This window comes from Agelaius phoeniceus, chromosome Z (genome assembly GCF_051311805.1).
Source record: "Agelaius phoeniceus isolate bAgePho1 chromosome Z, bAgePho1.hap1, whole genome shotgun sequence".
Taxonomy (NCBI): Eukaryota; Metazoa; Chordata; class Aves; order Passeriformes; family Icteridae; genus Agelaius; species Agelaius phoeniceus.
Genome location: NC_135303.1, coordinates 63,851,469 through 63,863,857, shown reverse-complemented (window position 1 = coordinate 63,863,857; position 12,389 = coordinate 63,851,469). Strand labels below are relative to the sequence as shown.

Here is a 12,389-nt window from a genome sequence, read left to right as displayed (position 1 = left end):
ATAAAGCATGAAGCTTAGAAGTCGTTTTTTGTCAGATTCATGAAGACATGATTATAAGCCTTGTAATTCTTCACTCTTTTTTTCTGTTCCCAGTTATTTTTTTGGTGGTGGTTTTCTGATAGATCTATCACAGAATCACAGAAGGACTGATACTGACCAGCACACCTTCACATTGTCTAGGCACATCCAGGAAGGTTTCAGTGTCTCCATGGACTGGAATTCTACCGCCTCTTGAGGAAATCTGTTCCATTGTTTCATAACCCTCACAATGAAATCCCTTTCCTTTCTATTTAGAATTATTTTCAATTATCTCAGTTTGTGTCACTTTCCTCTTGTCTCTGGACACCACTGAGAAGTTTGATTCTTTCTTCTTAATGCATATGCATAAATATGTATACACCTAAAGAAGAGCCTCCTGAGCCTTTCCTTCAGGACATACACGGAAAGCTCTCCCAGCCTCTCTGCCTCGTGACAGATGTTCCAGTCACTTTATCATCTTCATGGTTCCCCATGAGGAGTGTCTCCAGTATGAAAGAATGCTACAATAGTTTGAGGTGGAAGGGACCTTTAAAGACCATCCAGCAGTGATCAGGGACATCTTTGACTAAATCAGGTTGCTCAAAGGTCGACCTGATCATGAATGTTTCTAAGGGTGGGACATGTATCAGATCCCTGGACAACCACTGCCTGTGCCTTACCACTCTTATTGTAAAATAAGTTTTTCTAATATTTAATTTAAATATAAGTTCCTCTCCAGCTTTCTTTCAAGTCCCCTTTAAATCCTGGGAGGCTGCTATAAGGTCACCCTGGAATCATCTGTTCTCCAGGCTGAAAAACCTTAGCTCAGTCTATCTTCTGTAAGAAGAGTCTGAGTTCTCCTCTGGACTTCCTCCAGCTAGTCCCTGTCTTTTACTGGAGACACATGAATAAAGGTTTCCTTGAAACATTTTTGTGATAGTGAGATAGTGTTATAGTGGATCTTGTGATAGTGGAGAAGGGCAGAATCACCACCTCCAATCTGCTGACCAGGCTTTTTTTGATGCATGAGATTGGCTTTCTGGCCTGGGAACATACATCTCCTGGCTCATATCCAGCCTCTCATCCGCCAGCACCCCGAAGTCCTTTCTGGCAGGACTGCTCATAATTTGTTCATCTTCCAGACAACATTTGTACTTGGAGTTGTCTCAACCTGGGTTTAAGACCTTGCACTTGGTCTTGTAGAACCTTGTGATGGTACCATGTGCCCACCTCTTGCCATGTGTCTCTTGTCCCTCAGGTGTGTCAAATGAACCAGTCAGCTTGGTACCATCTTTGAATTTACTGAGCTGTATCTCTCTATGTCATCGATAAAAACATTAAAAAGTGCTGGTCTTGAACCCCAGAAGGACACCCTTTTTCACTGATGTCCATCTGGATATTGAGGCACTGACCACTAGCCTCTGGGTATCACTCTCCGAATAATTTTTCATCCACAGAATAGTCTATCTATCAAATGCATATCTCTTCAATTTAAGAGACAAGGATGTTGTGGGGGACCATTTCAAAGGCTTTACACAAGTTCAAATAAATGACGCCCATAGTTCTCAAATTACCTCCCTGTCCTCCATGAGACTTAGCTTCTAGGAGTATCTGTTCCATGATCTTCCCAGGAAGATCTTCCTGGGAAGATCTGCCATCTTCCCAGGAACAGATGGCAGGCTGACAGGTCAGTAGTTCCCAGGGCTCTCCCTTCCACCTTTTTTAAAGATGGGTGAAGGTTTTCCTTTTTTCTCCAGTCACCTGGGTTTTCACCAGACTGCCATAACTTTTCCAAAATCGTGGACAATGGCTTGGCAACTAAATCAGCCAATTCCCACATGATTCTGGGATGCATCTCATCAGGTTTTATAGAGTTGTATATGTTCAGGTTCCTCAATTGGCCATGAAACTCATCTTGTCCTACAGTGGGAGGGCCTTTGCTCCCCCAGTCCCTATTCTGAGGTCCATTCACTCTAGAAATGTGGGAAAAAAAGCTGCAGTTGTAGAATAAAGCAAAAAATCTATTGAGTACCTCAGCCTACTCCTTGACTGTTTTACCAGTTTACTTGCCTTGCTCATAAGGGGGATCACATTCTTTAACCTTCTTTTCTGGCTAACACACATACTGCTTTTTGCATCCCTTGCCAAGTTCAGCTTCACCTTCGCCTTGACATTTCTCACCTTATACATACACAACGGGACTGCATCCCTATACTCTTCTCAGTATACCTACTTCCACTGCCTGTGCCTGCGCTTCTTTCCCTTTAGTTTGACCAGTAGGTATATTCATGTCCCTCTTGTGCAAGCCAGCCCAGCACTGGATACTGCACAGAGATGTGTCTCATTTAAGTTGAATACTGGGAAGGACTGCCTCTTTCAATCTGCTTGCTGTGGTCTTCCTAATGTGTCAGGGTGGTGCTGTCCCTCTTTGCTGCCAGGGGATATTTCTCACTCAGGTTAACTTCCTGTTCCCCACGACCAAAGGGTCTTTCTCTGCACAGCTGTGCTCAAGCTTACAGGACAACAGCATAGGTTTATTTCTCCTCAGCTGCAAGGTGTGTCCCTTTATTTGGTTGAGTTTAGTGAGATTGCTGTCTAACCATGTTGCCAGCATTTCCAGATTTCTCTGAGAGCCATGCATGCATCTGGTGTATCATCTGCTCCTTCCAGTTTTGTTCCTTCCATAAGAGATTGTAATCTCTTTCTAATATAATCAGTGGCTTCATCTCAGTGACTGTTGTGCTGCTTCTTACAAAAGCTTGTGGTACTGCATGTTTCAGCTTCTACCTAAAGACATGAGCTTGTGTTTTCACTTATGGCTATTATAATTTCATCTGTCTCATTACACAAAGGCATTAAATGGCTTCTGCTACTTTGCACTGACAGAAAGACAGCTGTTATGCTACCAACTCTGATGAAATGGAGTCCAACTCATTCCAAATCACAATCCACTATTTTACTGCAGCATTTTATGCTTGTATCTTCTGCACAAGTCTGTCAAGAATGATAGTAAAAATCTTGGCTTTAAATTTGCTTGCATTGAAATTAACAGGCATCTTACCATTAATTCCACTGGAGCAACTAAGCCAATGGTAAGGGCTTAGGAAGAATCCTGCCATATGTGCGTTTTAAATATTCATAACTGAGATAAGTAGAAAGATATTTTCTCTTCAAGGTCGTGTTAGTGGGTTTTTTGGGGGTGAAGGCTCAATTTGCCCCAATATTCTGTATTAAAACAGAAATCTTTTCACTATTCTAAGGTTTCTCAGAATATGACCATCTGTTTTGCTTTTTAAAAAAATATTTAAGAACAGAAAAAATTTTTTTTAAAGAACAAGCAAAAAGTGTCAGACCAGGAGTTTTAGATAAAATGTGATATGGAATTTGAGCATGAAAGTGCAATTTCCACTTCTATACAACACATATGATTGTACGTGTTGGGAACACATTCAAGACACAGTTGCTATTTCCTTCTCTATCCCACAATTTTAGAGGAAATCTGATCATCTGTCATGTCTTAAGAATACCATTTGCCACACCCAGTTCTACATACAGCTTTTAAAAAATTATTTTGTAGTACAATCCAAATAAATAAAAAGCAAAATTTTAAATAATTAACTATAAGCATTGTTTCTCAACTTTTTATGCTTTATTCCATGTTACTTTTACACTTGAAGCAAGAACTACAAATTACATTTTTAAATCTTTTTTACTTAAAATGGTTGTTTTAAGAATATATTTACTTTCAACATATGAACACCAGAGTAATTTTTCAGTATCAGAATACCTCAGCTTATATTTTGGCTATATGATCTGATCAACTTGTTGACAGGAAATCAAAGTAAATTTTCAGTCCTGTTATTTTCCTGCATCTTGGGGTTCTGCCTTATTTTCCTTGAGGAATAGGAGGAACAAAAAACACACATCCTAGTCAACAGGTAATTCACAAACATTAAAAAACCCTACCAAAACCATATTTAATGAATTTTAAATATAATGCAATTTTGCTTTATGGAGTATGAAATAGATACTCTGGGGATGGAAACTTGTACTTTATGTTGTCAGATTTGGATTCATAGATTTTTTAACTCTTGGTTAGGAGAGAAGCAGCAGAGAAGGTATTCCATTAGGTTTATCCTTCCTGGTTGTTATTTTATTGCATTGAGATGTGACAGTTTTACCTATCTTTGAATGTCATTACCAGTTAATCAATGTTGACACAGAGAGTACTGACAGTAACTACATTCTTGTTTTCCAGCATCTACCAAAACCTTCCAAGAAAAGATCACCCTTTGTTGATTTCCTCTTATTATTCTGAGGAACAAGCATTTCCTAGAAGCTGAGGTAAAATACTCTTTACTAATAAAATAAGAAATTTCTGACAGTGAGAAGACTTTGTTCCATATGCTCTGTTTTAGGACCAGTGCCTGAAGTCATTATTTACTTATATGTTTCTTAACACCCACCTGAAATAAAACCCAATTTTGTTTCTTATAGCCATTAGTTCAAACTGGTGCAATCTGTTTATAGAAAGTATTGTCAGTTTTTCCCATGTATCAAAGGGGCAGAAAACAGCTGCACTCCACCCTTAGTGATTTTAAAGCTTTAGTTTTCAAGTTTTGAAGAGAAAATCAAGACATCAAACTCATATCTATATGATATTGCAGAATTATTCAATATTTTTGCTCTCTTCATGCTTTGCCTCTGCTTATCTCAGTGTTTTAGTTTTGCTGCCACTTGAAAGCATGTGATTGACTGATATAAGGCATGAAAGAATGTGACAAAGTCATCAAGTGCCTTTATATCAGCATCTTTTCCAGACTACATGCTAAAAAAAGACTCCTCATTAGGAATAGTGTCTTGAAGAGAACATATAATCTATATTTACACTTTTACGTGCATTTTAAGAAGTTCTGCATTTTGTAGAAGCAACATCTATTTTTACGTTGTCTTATTTCCTTTCAATTTCATTAGTTTCCATGCCTCCCCCTTCTTCTTTTCACACTCCTGAAATTAAAAAGATGAAAAAATATATATTTGTTGTGTTTGGTTGATAAAGACACAAAATTTGGGTACATAGGCAGTGATAATTTAGCTGCTTTTGTGTAAACTGGAAAACAGAAATTTCTTTCTTCAGAATTCAATAAACACCTCAGCTTCTTTTAAATGCAGACCCATTTTTTTCTCTTTTATAATTCTATGCTATATTGATTTTTGTTTAAATGAAAGCTTTTGCAAAACAATAAAAATCTCTATTTTAAACTCTAGATAGAAAGAAAAATATTTCAAATACTTTGAAAAAAATTAGTGGATTGCATGAATTTGACAATGATCTTTTGTCTTGTTTATGCGTAAGTAAGCACAAAGTGGATATATTTTAGTTACCAGAAGAATAAACACGGCCTGTGCCAAAAGTTAGTGTGACAGAGCACCACACTGTAGATTATATTGTATGGATAGTAAGAACTACCAATACCAGAGATGCTGCTCAAAGGGCCATCTAGAATTAAATGATTCACCTTGAATTCAGACAAGAAGGTAGATAAAGAGTAAATGGCAGACATTTTTTGGCATTACTACAATGATATGCACATGCCACACAAAGTACCCACCACAGCTGACTAATCAGAGGTAGGCTTTCTTGTTTCATGTAAATTTTATTGCATTCAAAATTTCTTAAGTGACTGGCTATCAGATGGCAGGCCACACAAAACAATTTTTCAGGACAACTTAATTATGTCCTGTTCCTTGGGTGAACTTTCCTTTTCAAATATTGCAAAATTTTGCCTCATAAATTGCATATGAAATGATAAGCTCCATTTCTAGCTTACCAATTCATCAATGCGGTTTTGTATGTATGACCTTTTACTTTTACACTGTTAACTTGCTTTTAAACTTGTGTTCCTTCACACTAAGGATTAGGTTTCAGCAGCTGGCAGAGTCAATCTGAGACGTCTGCAGAGGGAGGTTTTCTTATGCTGTATGTGGCTTGGTAATTCAAGTGTTCTCTCTGTCTTGACTCTGCTACTATGTTAGCCAACATAGCTCAATAACTTATCCTGTGTCAAAAAAGACAAAACTCTGTTTCTTCTTTATTCTGCTGAACAGACTCAACAGTATATATGCAAATACTTTAATGAGAACAAGCAAGAGACAGTTGTGAATAAAGAAGATTATAAAAAGGCAAAATTAATACCTATCTCTCTTAACTGATATGAAACAGATTCATGTACCTGACCATAACTGACAAAAATGACTGAAAATCAGGTAAGCAGAAAGCAGAATGCCTTACACATCCTACAGAAAGCATATTTTGGAGCAAAAAACCAGCATCACACAACTGAAGTGGGTACTATATAATCTATCTCTGTGACTGGTGACTTTTATTTTTTCCTCCTTACTGCTTTCCACTAATATCAGATTTAAAGAGTAATAGTTTTATAGTACCAAATTTCCAAACAACAAATAGAGATTGGATACTTGAACTGCAAGTGTATATTTTACCAACCAATCAGGATTGGAAAGAAAATCATACTCAAGATTTATCTAAGATTATCAACACAGGTATAATTTTGCACTTTGATCTGGAAAAGTTTAGAACATATTAAAAATTAGTACTGAATATAAAAATAGAATAATAGTTATGAAGTATTCCACAGAATGAAGATAATTTTACTATTCTTTACCACACCATGTATTTCATTTTTTTGTAAGGAAGTTTTGCAAAAGGACTATATATTGTCATTAGGTCAAAGAGAAGATATTGTGGCAATGACCGCCATTAATTTATTTCTGTTTATTAACATTGTCACTGCAAAATCCACTAACATGAGTTTATCACAATTATCAGTTAAATTTTTTTTTTCAGAGAAAAATAAAATATGTTTTCTACTTCTACACATCCTGTTTTAACACTCCCATCGGATTTGTTGTATTCTAATTTTATGGAGAGATGGTTATGGAAAAGGATGTGTTTTTCCCTAAAGCCAACACAAAGAACAACAACAAAAAAGATCATTAATAATATTTAAGTGATCAGCAACAATTTTTTGAGTCAGCTGAAAAACCATGAATACCACAGGCAGACCTTGAAAATTAGATTCCAAAAGTCATAATAGCTGTGATGAAAAAATAGCATGGCAGATCAAAACTATACCGTTTTCTCATTGCAACTGGTAGCTTTTACTGAAATGTTTATGTTTCAACAATGTTTTTTCAGCAGTAATATTCTTCAGGTATGTGCTGGCTTTACAACCAAACTACTACCTATCATGGGATAGACAGTAGTATGGTGAATATGGATGGAATATATGAAATTATGATTCTGACCCAGGGAATAAACTCCATTACTCCATTGATACATTGGATACACAGGTATTACACATTCCTTTAAAATGTTTTAAAGTACTTTGTTTGGGTTTTTGTTTTATTTTGAAATGAACCAAAAACTATTTTAAAACTTTAGAGTGCTTTATTGAGGGAAATGATGTTTCATGACTTTTGCAGGGAAAAAAACAAATGAAAATGAACATGAACATGAACATGAAAATACTAATACTAATACTTATTATTATTATTATTATTAATGTTTCTAAAAGCAACAGACTGCCAAAAACACCCCAAATCCTGATCCAATAGAAAAATCAGCAGCTAATTCTATGCCATAAAACTATTACTGCTAAAATGTAGATATAACTGAAAGACAGAATCCTTTGAATAATATACAGAAAACATACACCAATATTATGAAAAGTGTGTTAAGCCAGTTAACAGAGAGACAGAGCAAATAGAAAACCAAACATGAAAACATCAAAGGGTGACAAGATCCTCGAAGAACAGTAGTCAACTATGCTAAAGATGATGCACTCTCTAACTCATAAGTAGGAACAAGTAACCTGCTACCAGTTACTTTTACCAGTTACTTGGGTGTGCTTCAATGGGCCAAAGTAAGACTAAAATATCCAGAATGAGACTGTGGAAAATAACTGAAAAGCCCCGTAATGCATTTATATGCTCTATTCATATATGTGCACAATGTATTCTACATGCAGAGTTTCTGGAACTTGTATTGTTAAACAGTTCATCTCTGTAGGTGTTGCTCTCTTGTGGATGTAAATCAAAGCTAAATGTCTTATTAGCTTCTATGACATGGAACTTTCCGAGGTTTTTTCCATATCTGAATTTTATGAAGCACCTGTAGGTGGAGTATACTGATACATGTGCCAGAAACAAGATTAAATAAACTAAAGGAATCTCACAGAGATTTGTAAAGCATTCAGTTGTCTGGAGTTTTTGTTGGGTTTTTCTGTTTGTTTGTTTTTGTGGAGTTTTTCTTGGTTTTGTTTTTGTTCAGGTTTTTTGGTTTTTTTCCTGTTGTTTTGTTTTTGTTAGTTTTTGGTGTTGTTGTTGTTGGTTTTGTTTTGTCTGTCATTGTTGTTGTTTTTGCTTTATACCTATTCGTATGCCTATACGAACAAAAAAAAAGTGATAAAGAATTCCAACATTGAAATGACTAACTAATTTCATTGCATAGCTCCATAAAATCTGGCAGGATTCCATCAGAAAAGGCCTGAACACCTGTGCCATGTGGGCACAGAGAGGCTGCTGTAGACCATATGCTGGGAAAATGTCCCAGGAAGGATTACCAGTCATTGGATAGGCAGCATGAAAAGCTATGCAAGAAGAATGTCTATCAACCACAGCCTCACAACCTGGAACTATCAGCATTTGAGCTAACTGCTGAAATAATCTGGTATGTACAGCCTGGTAAGGAAGAAAGGCCTATCAAACCAAATGGTATCTGAATGCATAAGTCAGAGACTTTAATTGTGAAATATCAATGCAATCAAAGTAATTTATAAATAGTCACTTTTGAACTAAAATCAACTCAATCAAATGAGCTAAATAACCAATAATCTCCTTAAAAATTATGCAAAGTATAAAATATTGACATTATTACTCAGGAAGGGCAGAAGGGGTGAAGATGAGGCTGTAAGGAAAAAAAGTAAACAATTCTGATGCAAAGACTGCAAGCCCATATGCAGTCTTTGAAAATGTAAGCAGTCAGTTCTATGCAAATGCAACTAAAAAGGTAAGATTCCATTCTTTCTTTTAAATACAGTATTCTTAGTCATGAGATATTCACCAAGTATTCAGTACAGAATGCTGTAGAATTCTATTAAATAGAAAAGATAATTCATAAGTGTTGTCATATGGCAATAATTTGGAAGGAAAAGACATATTTTAAGAAAAACACAGTAAAGATACAGAAATTCAATCAGTATTATTTTTTTTTGTTTTTTCCTATATATTTTAATTAAAAATTAAATTAATCCTTTACTTTTATTTTGTAGTTCAGTAGCTGTATTCCTACCTGAGTAAACATACAGTTTCAGTGACCTTAAAACAAATATTTAGCACAGTACTAATGTAATGGCATTTTGTGTGTCAGACTTGCTAAAAAACAGGTGCCTAATAGAGCCTTTCACATGTGTTCCCTGGCAGAGTTTTCTCATTAAAAAAACCTCATACTTCTGAAGATATTATTTAACTGTAACTTTTCCTCACTCTCCTTTGAAGCAATTTGTATGGAAAAAACCCAGTTTTTATTGACACCCAAAAGAGTCATGCCAGGAAAGAAAAGATCATATGTCCTGCTGACAAGCACTATAAACTAGTCCAAGTAAACAAGGATTGTCAGTGGTTAAAAGCTTTCAGCAAACCAACAGGAAGGTTATAATTTCTTGCTCTTCTATATTTATATGCAGTTTCTTTATTGCCTTATGCTCTTGCAATTTGTTTGCCTCTCTTTAACCCCAAATATATCACTGTCTCACAGATGTGGTGACAAAGAGACGTTTTGAGTATTATTAACCAAATTTTCAGTTGCCACAATAGGCTTGAAGAATTGGAGAAATTATGAACAAGACAAGAACAAATAATGACCTTCACAGGAGTGAATGATACTCTTCTATTATTAACCCACATTAAGTGTACCTTTATTTTAGATATTGCACTGGGAACAAAAAAAAAGCTTTTGTTTATTTTTCAAATATTATACTGTTTCCTTCCTTTCAACCTTTCATTCTCATTTTCATCACTGCCTGGTTAAAAAAAACCACCACCACCACCACCACCACCACCACCACCAACAAAAAAAAAGACAAAAAAGAAAAACCCCACCAAAAAAACCCCAACCAACCAAACAAAAAAAAACTCCACCAAAACATTAGTAGCTCCTGAGGCAGGGAAATTAACCCTGCCTTTTGTATAAATGAATGGCTGGCTTGAGCAGCTCTGCAGTTGTTCTTAGATGCAATCATTTCAGAGAAATATGAAGTTTTGGTAGCAGTATTGTCCTGTTTCCGAAGCCTTATCCAGAATAAATCCTGTCTCCTGGCAGACATTTAAAGCCTAACCCAGCCTAACCCAGAATAATCTGATACACAGATAAATTTTGAGATCTGGATCCAGAAAAAGCAGTTGAATGGCCAGCTGCCACTGAAAGTTTAAGGAGAATTACACCTTTAAATCAGTCAGGTTTTGGAAACTTCAGTATTCATTGAGTTTAGTGAACATTGAATGAAACAGCTCTTTCCTTCAGAAACATTAATGAGGAAAAGTCTCTTCATTTGATACAGAAATAATAATTTAATGCTCTGCCAATATGTGGATGATTATGGAGGGAACGGAAGCGTATTTACTTTCATTACAATCATGCCAAAGGCGAAGTGCCTACAAACCCACTCACCTCATGTTATTAAGTAGCAGAAGGAAACTCATAAATCACTATTCATTTTGAATCACATAAAATAATCATGTCTAATTGGGACCTTATTATTTCATTATTCATCTTGTTTTGTTGGGAGTAGTCCAATATATTAAGTCATAATATATAGTCTATCACAAAACACTCTGCTATGTGCTGGCACATATATTGGTTTCAAAGATTTCCTTCCTGTTTTTCATTTGTATACTAGAGACTCTGTTATTTAAATAGAAGGCACCTCTGCTGTGGACAGTACTGTATTCTGTGTGTCCTGTCAACATAAATGCCTTTTGTTTTGGACTTTGTGATTTTTTGATATTGTCTGAGTTTCCATTAAATTATTCTTAACAGTTTGGAATTCTGGACTGATAATACTCATTTTTGTGTATCTTTTTTCCCTAAAATTTTATACGCAATTTTGTAGCCATTAAATGATTGCATCTGCTTCTTTATGAATAGTTATACTATCCTCCTTATTTGTCTGTGGTTTGGAGTGAGATGTAAGAATTTGTTTTAAAACTCTTGACACCTGCCATGGTTTCTGAAGTCCTTCATCTGTATTACAGTTGGATAGTCCATTTCTGAGAGGCACCATTCAGGCCCTTTAAAAAACCTGACCTATGTGCTGTAACTCAAATGATCCTTTTGAATTCTATTCCTCAAGATCACTGAGATCTAGTTTCTTAAGAGAAATGTTTTCTTATAATCACTGGTTACAAATTATTTTCCCTGCACCACATTTTCTTGAGCAGCACAAACGAAAAAAAATAGAGAAGATACAACAAAACTGCTGAATAACATTCAACTAGAAAGGATAGTAAGTACCATTTCAGCATTCACAATGGAAACTGAAAATAATCCCCATTAAATACACTCAATAGGAATGAAGAAAGTAGATTCAGAATTGATATAAAATTGGCAGAGCTTCCCTTAAGTGAGTGGAATTTTGCTGAATTACATCACCTAAGAATTTGCTTTCCTGGGGAGAACAAAAAGTACTTTAAACTTAAAGAAATAATGGATTGGTTTTCTCAGAAAGGACTATAGCTTTTCTATAAAAATCCTCTATCTTTTTTTCCTAATACATGTCAGGTGAATCAATCATGTAAAATGTTCTAACTTGTAAAATGTTAAATAAGATACTGAGGCAAAAATAGGATAGCTAGTTGTAGAGTAAAATGTAGTCATTCATTGAAAAACCTATGGATGAATTTTTATACCTGAAACACCCTTGGTTTATATAATAAATATTGCAAAAATAAAAGAAAGAAACTACAGAATTAATGTCGCATAAAGGGCAAAAGTCTTCAGATCAATTAATAAAAACACCATGAAAAATTAAATTCTCAGGTACTTCTTAGTGATGAAAAATTTGCTGCTCTATCTAGCAACATTGTGTTGTATTAAGTCATCAAATGCATCCAATACTATTTAAAGCAAAATTAGAAAAGTTGCTTTTAAATAAATTATAAAGATGAAACCATTATATATGCTTCAAAATCATCTTCAGGAAATGTCATGTGGAAAAAGATCACATACCATATTGAATGTTGTATCAAATATGTCTGTAGGCACATTTGATTGTTAAAATAATTGCCTGTTC

At 35.3% G+C, this 12,389-nt stretch overlaps 1 long non-coding RNA gene across 4 annotated transcripts in view; it reads right to left on the bottom strand.

Annotated features, from left to right (window-relative positions):
• Positions 1–3,682: 3,682 nt before the first annotated feature.
• LOC143692189 (uncharacterized) overlaps positions 3,683–12,389 on the bottom strand; it is a 52,751-nt gene continuing 44,044 nt past the window's right edge. For all 4 annotated transcript variants that reach the window (XR_013180045.1, XR_013180047.1, XR_013180046.1 and 1 more), the window contains one exon: positions 3,683–5,025. This is a non-coding gene — a long non-coding RNA (uncharacterized LOC143692189). The remainder of the gene's footprint in view (positions 5,026–12,389) is intronic.